At 31.6% G+C, this 14,737-nt stretch overlaps 1 protein-coding gene across 1 annotated transcript in view; it reads right to left on the bottom strand.

Annotated features, from left to right (window-relative positions):
- The window catches only part of DACH1 (dachshund family transcription factor 1), a 397,595-nt gene that overhangs the window by 158,227 nt on the left and 224,631 nt on the right, over nucleotides 1-14,737 (bottom strand). The gene's annotated exons all lie outside the window — the stretch shown is intronic.

Genomic DNA, 14,737 nt, shown 5'->3' on the forward strand with positions numbered 1-14,737 from the left:
ACAATTAATGAAGCATGCCAACACTGAATTGTTTTAACTAGTGTTAGAAATACTTCACCTTATTCCACCCCCTCTCTTTTTCTTTTGGGAAGTTTTAATACTAACATAGGGAGACACCTTAAATTTCAGAACCTCAGTTCTATTTTTCAGGTAGAATAAATGAATAATATAACTATTCATGATTTCAATATTTTCATTTTCACTTTTGAATTATTCTCTACTGAAAGGTAGCAAAAGAACCATCAATTCTTCTGCACAATATTAAATGTGTGATGAGAATGATCTAGTCATTATGTTTCACCCAAAAGCCTACCTTTAGTTTGAGTATTTGGAAGCAGTGAGCCTTTTGATTTAGTTTTTAAAGCCTCTGGCAGGTGGCAAAATTTTGTTCTAACAACATTCATGTGATTGGGAATAAAGAAATTCTTTCAAGAGGTTTGCAGTTTTACCTTTATGCCACTTTCAAAGAAAATAGGATGATCATTTCTTTCATATTAAAATTTAAATAAACATAAGGGGCAGGAAAAATTACACATTATAGCAAATAATTGCACGAGCTTTTCATAGATTTATTCAGTGTACTTTTTACTTGTAAAAACAAAGTGTTCACCTGCATAACTTTTTCACGATATGGTAATTTAATCCTTACTTTGCACCTTTTCTATTTGATATTAAAGATTATGATTTTAAATTCAAGTGTACAGCCTCATTATTGTTGTGTACGAAAATTACACCGCATGTGCTCTGATCTTAATATGAGTTAAGTTGTACAGTTACTAACCCATGTAATTCTAAAACAGTTTGTCTAAATGCCTCATATAAATACATTTCTGATGTCAGTGTTACTTGGAAAGAAGGCAAGGCCTGTAAAAACACTGCACTAAAATAGGTTTAACTTCAAAAGCCAGATATAACTTCAATTATCATAAAATACAAATAGGACTCGTCTCTTAGAAGTTTGGTTATTGGCGTTTCAAGTCTACCAGGAAAAAAATACTCTTAATGAAAGTAACTGGTAGATCATAAAAAGCTTATTTCACTAAGGATATACGGAGATTTTCATCAGCAATAGCACATATATTCCTATTGCAGGATGATGCCTTATAAAGAGCAGTTAGAACGTGAATAACTAATTGCAAGATAACAAAATTCAAAGTGCATGTTAAGTGTACCATTTTCAGAGGAACAGGGGTCATAAAAAAATCAAAGAATTTTTAAATGAGAAATTTTGAAAATTATTGTATTTGTTCGTTCATTTAACAAAAGAAGACTGATACCCAGAACTATTAAATGAGTAATAAACTCATTATTTAATTTATTCAAACTATTAAATTCAACACATGCCACTCTATCATAACTTCTAGATTCACGAGCAAGAGTTAGACTATGAATTAGAAATAACATAAATATAATAGAGATAACAGATCTTACATGGGTAAGATATATATCATGAATTTATCCTTAAGAGAGATAATACTGATCGAGATCTCAGTCATTTGCAAACAAGGTTTATATACATACCAGGAAAATATTTTGAACAATATGACTGGTAGATATCATGGATGTATATGCAAATCATGGAAATAATAATATAAAACATTTATATAAAACAAGTGAGTTTCAAAAGATTTCCATACACATTCAGTAAAATTTATTTTGCCCATCAATGCATTGACAAAATATCATTATGTGCATCTTACACAGAAAAAATGGACACGTGGGCTTGGATAATAATGCAACAGAACTAGAAAACAAACTGAGAACTTCAGACTTTATAGACTATAGTGCCTCCCAGATGACACTTTTACACCAGCTTAGACTTGTAGATGGCATTTATTACCCTATGGATACTGCAAAGTCTTAATAATAAATTTTATTATCAAATCCTCAAATATAAATAAATCCATTAAAGTATTCATTTTGTAAAACGTCTAACATTAGTTCAACTGTGAATGATATTTCAAATGAAGAATGTGGTATATCCATTTACTTAATTTCAGTTAAAACAAAATTATTCTAGAATCAGTGAGGACTAAAGTATAGAGCTACTACAAAAGGAAAATACATGGGCTTGAGTATGCCAAATTCATTTTATTATTTTTCTATAATAATCATTTAATGATCTGTGCCAATGGGAGAACAGGAGCCTTTGCAAATTTTAGATGTATTAATATCATCCACAGTGAATTCACTAAGTATGTGCCATGGAATATACAGGCCTAGTTTGGGGATATAAAGGTATAAAGTTTTGGGGGTATAATTGTATCTGCCCTTAAGAAGACATTGTGTCATTGAGAAAGATATGAGGAGCTCTAATCCACATGCAAATTTGAACAAAACATGTATGAATTGAGTTTTTTGTTTCCTTTTGCTTTATGTTAAACTTAGAAAGGAGAAAAGTAACAACCTTTTCCTTAAGCAAGTAACATGTTATGACAGAGATGTTAAAAGTAATTTCAGTACTATAATGAAGGTTATTCTAAACCATTAATAAATATGATAAAGTGATATGAATTATGTGCCCAGTCCTTTGATGGGAACTATGGAAACTAAAAGGCAGAAATAGAAGAAAAGTCCCCATCATATATATCCCTAGTAGAGAAATAATCTTTCCCTTTCTGTCCCCATAGCCGGTCATCACTGCATTTATTGTAATTTATATACATCCATATGTACATATGTGTGTGTATCAAAATTATACATAGATAGGGACATATGTCAATGTTTTTCTAGTGCTGTGTATAAATGAGTACTGTAAATAAAGAACTATGCTCCTTTGGTCTAGATTGAAGACTGATAGACTTATGTAATATCGACTACTGGTTCTAGCAAACACAACAGGTAGTAAGCTGAAGTCTTTAGAAATTGACTTTTTATCTTGATAAATGCAAAAATCTATATTAAAAACTGTTCTTGGTATTAAGTTAGTAAAAGAAGGAAATACTCTCATCTTGATGAACATACTTCCAGATACCCTAAGAGAATAGCATATATAAGAGAGAGGTAAGAGACACATTCCCCATAAATCCAAAGGCAGGAAACCAACATTTAACTTTGTTTTCAAAGTTGGGACAATACATTCAAAATATAAAACACCAAAATAGAAAATAAAAACAAGATGCCAAACTATCCTGATAGAAGAGGAAAAAAAGGTGTCCTTATTTGCAGTTGATACCATATGATTGTCTTCCTAGACTTTTCAAGGTGAAAAGATGGCATTTGGACAGCATAATAGTTAGGATTCCGTAAACTCTTCTATGCACTAAGTCATATTAGAAGGTAATACCTATCTGCTCCAATATTAAAGGAAAAGTAGAGAACAAAGCACGAATATTTGTATGTTTTATAGAGGCTTATAAAAATGACTAAGTTGTGTTTTACTTTATCAGACAACATTCTACTTTCCTGAATATGAAAGTGATGACAGTCATATACCACTATTTCATTCAAGGCCTGCTTACACCCCTTCATCCAGTACTTAATGATATGGCAAAACTGTTTTTGGGTTTGTTTTTTAGTAATTGGATGTTATTGTATATAAGAACAAACTAAAATGCATCTCATAGCTGCCAAACATGAATCTTAAAGAGAGTTCATCCATGTAAGTCATAGAAACATATGTATACATATGCATTTCTGCATGCATATGCCATGGTGAAAATTTAATACATTCCTACAACACAAAACATTAAGTCTAGATATTATTCCAATTTTGCAATAATATTTCCAAATACGGGTATTTTACATTGATTAGAAATATTCTGGGGTCTGTTTTTTGTTTTTGTTTTTTGATAGACACTTTCATTAAGATTGGTGTTTATGCTATGAAATAATTTACTTATTTGACAAAAACAAACAAGAAGCAAAAATATATTAAAAACTCTCTCGACTGTCCATAGAAATTCTGGCACTAACCCACCTGCATGAAATACATCAAGAAATGTCCTATGCAATACGATGTCAGAGGGGTAGTACATTGGGGGAGGGAGGTTATCACTTTGTGAGGAGCATAAATGTTGAACTATTACACCTGAAACTAATTTTAAAAAACAGTAAAAAAAAAAAAAAAAAAAAAGAGAGAAATGTCCTATGCTGACAAAACTTTGAAGAAGTGATTGATATGGATCAATGTGTTTTTCTGATCATTTCTTTAATGTAAAATAAGAGCAAAATCTAACCTGACTCCTCTCTCTCTCTCTCTCTCTCTCTCTCTCTCTCTGACATTTGAGTCCCCTACACACAAAGGAAATCACAGTCAGAATGAGATTATGATACAATGATCTCGTTGTGAATGTTGCATTATGGTTTAGGCAGTGCATAAGCGGTCCCTCGGCACTTGTGCTTACAGCAATTTGAATTTCTCTGTTAGCTCAGTATGATTTATGGCTTATTTCAGACTTTCTCTTCATCAAGGGAGAACACTGTCAAGTTCATGATAGTTTTGCAACTAAGATAAAGGAGTTAAAGGAAAGGAGAACACTTTGACTAAACAGGAATTTGTGGTTTCTTATAACTTTGGTGTTTAAAACTGAATTGGTTGCAAAATTATCTTTGACAGTTGTATTCAATATCATCCTGTGTACTGAATAGAAAAACCAATGGTGTTTATTAGTGAATCATCCATGGGTTTATTCAGCCTTCAATTCATATTTAAAACACCTGTTTGAGGAACAAATGTTATGGTTTTAGTATTAATAGTAGAATGGACCTTCAACAGGGACTCATATAAAATTTTGCTGTTTATCTTTTTTGAAACTCCTGTTCTGGCAAACAGGTGGTTTCTTATACCTGCAGTATTTCATTTCCTGATGCACAGCTGTGTTAGGAAATGTTTGATTTTATGAACCACATGCCAGAGTTGGCAATATTTTTATAATAGACAGGAAAAAGCAAATTGTATTGCTTCATTTATTTTTCCTATACCAGCAATGTAAATTTTCAGATTTAATATTACATGCTTTCTTCATAGTCAACTTTTGTAATATACACAGCTGTTTCTCCAGAAATATGGACAATAGAATGAATTCATCCCTAAATTCACAGCAAAATAAAACACTGCTGATGAAAGCCTTTTTTGCCTCCTTTTTTATTATTATTCATAAAATCCCCTAGGTATGCATGGTACTTTATAGAGCATATAAAAAGACAAGATCCCTGCCACAAAGAGTTTATAGAATAATCCAACGAAAATATCATGTAAAACAGTTCAGATATAAAGTATATGTATTATTTGGGGGACAATCATAGAAGAATGGATTAAAGAGTAGTTATAATACAAGAATATAGAGTCACAAATTATATTTTTTCTATTATATTTTTAGGGTGATTTGATGGGCAAAAGTGAAAAATGGAAAGTGATAACAATAAATTTATAGAGTAATGACTAAAATTTTATTTTCAAATATTCCATAGTGTATGAATTATGCCCACAAAAATATAACTACTTTAATATACTCTGCTCTTGAATTGCTAACTTTCTACCTCCCTTCTCCATAATATGGAAGTGAATTTGAGTGACTTAATGACACCATTTACTTATGTTATATTATATTATGTAATTATAGAATTATATAAATTGAGAACTTTTAATTGTGAGCCCTGCAATTAACCAAACTTATTAAAGTAAGATACATAAAGGTTACTTTATATCTTCAAGGTCACCTGAGATAGGTACTGATAAAACTAAACTGGAAATCAAGTACCTGGATTTCTAATTTAATATTTTTTAGAAAGAATGAACCATTCCTTCCCTCTATTTTAATAACCTGGACTGAACACTGAAGTAGGAATCCAAACAATGGACCAACCCTGCCTTCAGTTACACTGCCTTAAAAGTCACAAAATGCCAAGCAAGAAATTATCTCCTCTGAAATTCAATTTACGCATCTGTAAAATGGAAATGCCAACAATATTAACATTTTATGTCCCAGATTAAATGAAAAGAAAAAGTAGATGTGAAAATGTGAATAAAAACTTTTACCTATTAAAACCCTGGAATGCTGACATTGAACATAATGCAGCTTGAATTTATCTCTGAAATGAAGGAAATATTCTAATTGGTAAGCATATAGAGGAATTTCAGGAGTAAAAAGGGAGCTGGAAGTAACATAAATATGTATAAAAAGGCATTCCTATTTAACTGAGCATTAATTCATTAAACATTCATTCAGGAGTACTTTTTTTTCACATTTTGAGCATTTATTACCAATGTTTTTATTTATTTCTAAAATAATAAAATTTAAGTTTAATGAATTTGTTTGTGTTTTTGGTTTTTGTTTTGTTTTGTTTTACAATCAGCTTTCAAAATTTTGACAATTGACTCTTGTGAAACAGCTCCAGCACACCACGCCTGTTGCCTATACTCAGAGGTGTGCATGTCAATTTCTAGCTCAAGTCTCCTTCTAATTCCAAAATCTCACCATTTTCCTCCAGGAGTATTTGTTGCCCAACCATATATTGACAGTGCATGCTAGTCAGTGTAGCCAAGCCAGCCCTACTCTCAGCCAACTGGTGAATTCATGGAGGAGGAGGATCATGAAGCAAAGAGACTTGCAAATAAAGTTATTATAAATGCTTCCAAGTGCTACAGAAAGAACCGAATGGTATAGAATAGAAGATGTTGAGGGCAGAGTTGATGAGGGTAAGGGGGATCAAATATATGGTGATGGAAGGAGAACTGACTTTGGGTGGTAAACACACAATGGGATTTATAGATGATGTAATACAGAATTGTACACCTGAAATCTATGTAATTTTACTAACAATTGTCACCCCAATAAACTTAAATTTAAAAAAAAAGAAAAATGGAAAAAAAAAAAGGAAAAAGAAAAAACTAACAAATTTAGCATTCAGGGAAGGACATTTAAACACTGGCTGGACAATGAGTAGGAAGTAGGGAAGTCAAGAACAAAGAGAAGAGATTCCCACTGGCCAAATTTAAGAAGACGTAGGGGAAGAAAGGTACATATGTAGAATGTTTGAGGAACTGAAGAAAGGCCAGTGTGTAAATAAGAACAAGAATGAAAGGGGAAGACTAGCCCAGAAGAGTTTTGAGAGATGACCTATGTAAAGTACATTCCTTATTATGTAGAGTCTTTAAGACCATGCAAAGCAAGGTGAGTTTTTTTGTTTTTTTGTTTTTTTTTCCTTCCAAATGCAATATAAAGCCATTGAAAGCTTTTAAAAAGGTAAATGTCATTATCTGATTTACAATTTACAATCACCACAGTAGGTATTATAAGGAGATATTATTATAAAAGACAAAGAGTGAAATCAAAAGACTGGATTAGAAGTTATCACAGTGGCCCGTGTAGGAGGTGCTAACTCAGGTTACCACTTCAGTAGTGGATGCAGTGGAGAGAGAAATATGAATCCTAGGTATGATTTGGAAGAAGAGTAAACAGACATACTGACGCATTATATATGAGAGTAGATGCAATACAGGGTAAGAGAGATACTTCAAGGACGTTTCCAAATTCGCCAAATTAAACATGTGAGTTTAAAAACAATAAAATAAAAAATGTTGCTGTTTACTGAATTTGGGGAAAGACTGACCAAAATCAGAGTCCATGCTGGGGCATAAGATTGTATTTATTTATAATTCATTTTGCCTGGGACCATACTAAATTTCTTGTTATGGCTCTTTAAATGGAAGAGGGTAATCTAAATTATTTAGAGGAATGGTATGATGTTAACACTATCAATAAAATTTAATTATTGTATTGCATAATTTTCTGTAAAATAAAAACTAGATGAATTCCTGCCTGAATAACATTATCTATATCTATATCTATATGTATACCTATATCCATATCTATCTATCTATCTATCTATCTATCTATCTATCTATCTATCTACACACAGAGGGTGCCAAAAAAATGTATACACATTTCAAAAAATGAAAACCTATTAAAATTGTACTACTCAATATATACCAATAACAAAAGATGAATACAACTCACGTTTCATATCTGCAATTACAAGAGGTGCTCAAAGTTGTTACCATCGGCATCCAGTTACTTCTGATTACGGCAAACTACTGCTTGAGCAACATTAACCAAAGTGTCCACTTGTGTACATTTTTTGGTACCCCCAGTATACAGAAATACACTATTCTACACAAGCAGTTACAAGAAAAAGGATATGATGATGGGTGACACAGAAACTCATTGAGGTATCCTGAGAAATACCTCCATTTAATAAAATGCCCAAGAACTGATGTATGGAAGGGAGGCAAAAAATAAATAAATAAATAAAACCGAGCTAAACTTCAGTTACAAGTAACCCCAAATATTAGAAGAAAAATAGATACTAAAGGTAGCCATCAACAATAAGGTGCAGCATCAATATTAAAATGCCACAATTATAAAAAATCCCTTCAACACAGTAGAAATAATTTGGATCTATCAGTTACTGAAAAGGAAGTAACTAAGTCTTTTGAAGATAATGTATAATTATCTGCTTCTAACTAAAACCACATACCATAAGTCATAAAAGTAAATGTAAATTTTCCATACATAAATCTCAGAAAATTGTCTACAATTATATTTTATGATTATCCCTTAACCATGGTAAATCTAAAGAAGCTGTAAAACCATGAAATCATGTGTCTTGTTATGCATGTATAGACGTCAATATTCCATTTTAAAGTATAAATAAAATATAGCTTCCATTTAAAAGCTTCAATCTTGTTTTCAATCCATAAGTACAGAAGTAATTCAAACCATTTTTGCACGTTATTTTATCTATCAATAGTAATTAACACAGTCTTAATCTGGCTAATGTTAATGACCACTGTTCTTCCGTAAATCCCAGTTAAACCAAGCTGATTAAGGGCTAATTAAAGGAAGTCTTATGTGCACTGAATAAAGTAATATCTGTTTTTAGAGTTGGAGTACATATTTTGTCTGATAACATGAAATGAGATAAAACTTTTCAATTAAAAGTTTGCGGGCTGATTGTTGATTTCTAAAAAAATGTGCCAGGGAAATAATTGACAACTTCTTTACTCTTCCAATGTGTATATACTTAAAAAAAAAAAAAAAAAGAAAGAAAGTAGCAATATAATCTAAATCTAGAAGCATATTTCCTGAGCATGACACTAGGCTCAGGCTGCAGCAAATAACCAATAAAACACCCTTTAGATAAGTAATCAATCAGGATCAACTAGTGAAGATTCTGAATAAATAAGTCACGCAGAGAAGGAAATATATATGGTTTCAAACAATGTTGAGAGATTGGGGATACTAGAAACTTCCAACTTTTTAAGAGATATTTATGAGTATGTATGTTTGTGTACTTTTTATTAATTTATTAGTATTTTCTGTTTAATAAAATTTAATTCTTACAGTGTGTCAGGTTGTTCTGAGAACTAATTTAACCTAAATTACCCCAAAGAGCCCTATGAAATGTTCATAATTATTATACCTATCATATAGATGAGGAATCTGAGGCACAGAAAGGCTAAGGTACAAAAAAATACCATAAGAAAAGTAGTAACAAACAGACACATGCCTTACACCAGATTTTCTGCTCACAACACTGAACCACAACATTGTGATGCCTCAAATTGTGCTGCCACTATTTTCACTTACATGTTCTTATTCATTCATTCTCTCACCTCTCCTCTCCCCCCTCCTTCCCACCCCTTCTCTCTCCTCCCCTCCCCTCCTCTCGTCTCCTCTTACCAGAACACCCTGCTAATGACTTCGTTAGGGAACAGCAGTATTACAGAGTACTAACAAAGTTTGGAAGAGTCGAGGTTTAACACAAAAGAAAACTGGCATACCAGTGGTAAGATGGAAATATGAAAATTAGGTATATGTGTATTTTAGAATTTGGGGGTCAAATATTACAACACTGAGAGACTGCCTGTGGTTATAAGAAAATGAAAAATTATGTCCAAATGTATTATGTCTGGGATTTTTTGTTGTTATTGTTCTGTTTAAATCTAAAAGTAGGGAAGAATAGGGCATTAGATTCTGAATATTTTAAAAGCATATATAGATGATAGATAGAGAGAGAGAGAGAGAGAGAGATTATAATGACATTTAAACATCTATTTCTAATACAGTTTAGAGTTCTAATTTGGAGACAAACAGACATGAATTTGATATTGAGGGGCAATATTTTCATGAAAATCTATTTCTTAGGTACAACTTGTATTCGGTAATAAAATAAATTGTTTTGACAAATTAGGGAACACAGTCTATAGGTTGACTTCCTTACCTGTTTTTATTAGTTGCTTCTTTTTTATTCATTGTTTTGTCACCTTTATTTCTCAACATTAGTGATTTATATCCAACTAATCAGAATTCCTGGTTATTGACTAAATGTAATAGTGCCTGCACTGCATGAGTTTATGATATGGAAATTTCAAACCAAAAATCACTCCATATCCCAGGGGTAATAAGTAGATGTTATACAATTAGGTTACAATCTTCATCTTAATCAGAAATGCTTACAAACAAATGACTCATTCTGGCTGATCATACATTGAAATATCACCTTCATTGTGCTGTATCATATCTGAGATAGACTCAGAAGATTAAAATAGTTACAAAGTTGCCAACTACTATATGACTTAGTTTCAAAGAAACATCACAGTGCAAAATTAATATTATGAGACAGTGCAGATCTAAATAATCTTGTATATTCATTTCTGTGTAAATTTATCTCTTATCAATCATAGGAAGTCAGTGCAGCACTGTAAAGAGAAGATATTACCAGCAATATTTTCAATCATGGAGCTATATATTCAAACGTAATCAATAATAAAAAATGTACAGGAACTGACAAACAGCTAGTGAACAGAATCATTTTTTCCTGAAATACTTAGCAGTAGCCTTTTAAAGTAATTATTTGTGGTAAATGCTACATATATTTTGGTCTGCTTGCTTGTTAAAATAGAATAAATATCATATCCATTAATATTTTTTGGCTGTTTGATGAGGTTTTTTGCACCTACAATCCACTATAAGAAGGGCTATGAAATTAACATAGCTAAAAAATCATATTTCTGTCAGTTTTACCAAAGTTTTGAAGGTCATAGATTTAAAAATATAATGAAGGCGTGAGAAAATATATTTTTAGAAAAAAATAAAAGATTCATATCCTTTGCTCATCCCTAATTTTCGTGTTAAGAATTTCTCTCTGATAAAAACAAAACAAAAAAAAAAAAAACTTCTTATTTTGAAATAATCATTTTGAGAAATCGTATCTTTAAAAAAATTATGTCTACAAGGGAGGGATTAATATCAACAAGAGTTAAGCCAATTATGGAATACATCTTTCTTAGTTGATGAGAGAACTCAGAAATTGCTGAGTTACACTTTGTGGTAAACATTTTGGAATGTTGCCAGAGCCGTTATAAACATTTCAGAACTCACTTTTCCAGGGAACTCTTTTAAAAATCAATTAGAATTGAAAGTCTTTCAATACTGGTGTTTTAAAATGTCAAGCTTACATTACTTTTTTCCTTGTTGTGCATCAGTGGCAATATTTCAAAACCTGTATATTAAATTGGCTATATTCTATAATTATTAAGCAATTAAGGAGGATAGAATGTACAAGTGTTCTAAAATTTACACGACAGCAGAATTGGCTTGTCTTTTCGGGGTTTTTTTGTTTGCTATTAAAGGTGAAAAATAGGAAAGCAAAGGGAGAAAGCACTAGGTAAGAAAACAGTATAAACGCCTACTCAGATTTTATTTTTAAAACATGCTCAAGTATAGTTATTGATTTTGAAAAATATTTTTTTTAACATTATAGGTCAACAAGTTAAAATAAGATGTGCTTGATTTATGATTCCTATATCAGGATTTTTAGAAAGTATTCTACGGACAATGGCAGACAATCAGTTATGAGTGTGACTTTAGAAAAGAGAGGTCTATTCAAGAATTTACTATAATCAAAATTATAATTAAAAATATAGGACAGTTGATGAATACCTTATATACGTATATGATTGAATATGTGTGTAACATAGCTATTTTCTTATTAAAAGGGGATTAAAAAACTTTTAAGGTAGTACAAATTTTTCCATATACTAAAAACAACCTAATTGCATGTTATATATACAATGATGCCATATAAATTTATATATTTTAGGAAAAAATAAGATTAAAATCTGTAACTATTAAAAACTATACTTCTTTACTCAACGAATGAGTCACATATTTACTGTAGAGAGCAAAGGATTAAAATTCCTCATGTATGTGTAACAAACACATAGATATTAATTGGTTTGTCCTTTCAAGTTGTGTTTATCTCTTCATTTCCATCACAGTTTCAAAGGTCACTTCATTCCATTTACAAATCCAATATGACAGAGATTAGTAAAAGCAAAAAGCAACAACTAAATGAGTACATCATCATGCAATCACACATCTCACAATTCATTTATCCAATTAATAAAAAAAATACTGTCAAATGCTTCGTGGTGAGTTTTTTCAAAGCATTAAAGTGGTTCATGTCAAGATAACTTAACCATTAACATCTAGTTTAGACAGTATAGCAAATATAAATGGTGAAATTATACGTCAGTGGAAAGACAGCCAAATAAGTATTCCTACATTCAATAATTACAAAAATAAATATATTTAGTAAATTCATTTTAGAATTGTAATAAGTTAATTAGAGCTTCTTGGAAACTGCAATATAGAGATACAAGTATGAGTGTGTGTGTGTGTGTGTGTGATATCTAGCTATTTAATTGCTAACATCACATATTATCAACAAGAGGAATCTAAAAAGTTGAAAGTACTGCTATCATTTACTGACAGAAATAAGAACATTTATAATCTTGATGCTCATTTTGATATATTATTTTAAAAGATTCTAGAAGCTGACCTTTTTTCTTGATGTATGCACAGGTTTGGACAGTAGTAGGTATATAAAAGAATAAGAAGAAACTAAACACATGCGTGTGCACTTTAAAACTGGCAACTATAGGACACTAACATTTAGGTTGCTAAAGGAACTTATTTTAAAATCATTTGACCCCCTTGATAAAATTAGCATTTTTAAGCATGCTATTTTTACATAAAATGAATATTAGAATTATATGGTCAATATACCCATTGTTTTTATAAGTCCCACTCTATGACATGTAGTTGGATTACCCAAATTAAAGAATGAGAGAAGAAAAACAGAAAAATACAAGCAAACCCAAGATAATCCAGAAAGAAGATAGTTCAGAAGACCTTGTAACACTTTTTTGCCCTTAGATAAAATTACAGAAAAATTAAGAAAAAAGCAGTCTGTCTCCACAGAGCACTAAAACACACAGAACTGTTAACATATTATTTCCAAATGATAATAGACTGTTTTTTTCCCCTAAGACAAACATGAATAATATTAAACCAAATTGGAATTGGTTTCAGAAATCTTTTGTTGTTGCTTTCTTCCCATCTCTGTTATGTGGATCTGTGTCTCATGAAGTATTAGAGGGTCATAGAATCCTAAGGCAGAATCCAGAATGTTCACAAGGCCGTTGGGTTTTAAAGTAGCCTTGAATCACTCAAATGGCAGAGTGCCTGAGTATAAACTATTAATCACCACCTTATACTCAATAAAGTCATATCACTTTTATATTTGTTTATTAATCTATGTATTTTTTTATAATTGTGCATATAGTTTGTTTTGGATATAAGCCATCTTTTTAAGTTAAATGTGCTTTCTGGGGAAAAGTTTAAGTAAAAATATAATGACTAAATATTTTCTGAAGATGGTAAAGTCTTCTTTCCCTGGACACTCTGAAACGTAATATCTTCTATAAAACAGGGATTTCCCCCCAAAACACCAACATATGCAGTGGCCCAGATAAACTTCCAGATGACTACAGTGTGAATTTTCATTCAGAAACTGAAAAACTTTTCTGAGAATTCCTGAAATGCTGTAATTTTGTAGGAAATCAGTTGATGAAAGACTTAAATATGTGCCATAAAGACATGCACAGCGTTGATAAAAACACTGAGTTAACCTTTTCTTATAAATTGTTTTCACTTTAAAATACCCGCATATGCAGATCTGACTGGATACACACACACACATACACAAATGTATCCCCTCTTTGTCCCTATGCAGATTATTACTCCCAGACTATAAATGACCCCAAGGAAGTAAGTATACTTCTTGGCTGAACAATTTATCAACAGCTTGAAGTGACAGGAATGGTGATTCAACCCCGTGTCCCCACATATCAGATGTAGGCCACATTCTTCAGTCTGCAGAACCAGAAAGCAAAAAAGTCCCTGTCGCATTTGCCCTTTCATAGAGATGGAAATATTATTAGAAAGGACATAAACAGACTAATTAAATCACAGCAGTATGGCTGGGATGACAGCTGGTACAGCGTGTGACTGAGAAGATCCATATCTGTGAGCAGGAGGTACTTCACTTTGAATCCATTCGCTATTAGGTGCTTTCAAGCTTGCTGTGCAGACATTAAATAATAACATATCATTTCCAAGACTAAAATGATGTAAAGAAATAAAGAAAGGCTTTCTAACCAAGAAATCTTTTGTGCAACAGAGAAAAAAAAATCATTTACCACTCAGTTCTGCTTTTGAGATAAAGATGTAATAATGCCATTACCTTTCATCAGCAGGATCCTTGAAAATCAACACTCTTTGCTTATCATGCTGTGAAATACAAATAGAGCTAAAGGCATGGTCTGGGAGGCACTGCTGCAGCGATATTAACTAACAGATCTGCCCTTTGTGAAGGAAACCGTATC

Source organism: Rhinolophus sinicus, linkage group LG04 (assembly GCF_036562045.2).
Source record: "Rhinolophus sinicus isolate RSC01 linkage group LG04, ASM3656204v1, whole genome shotgun sequence".
NCBI classification, from domain to species: Eukaryota; Metazoa; Chordata; class Mammalia; order Chiroptera; family Rhinolophidae; genus Rhinolophus; species Rhinolophus sinicus.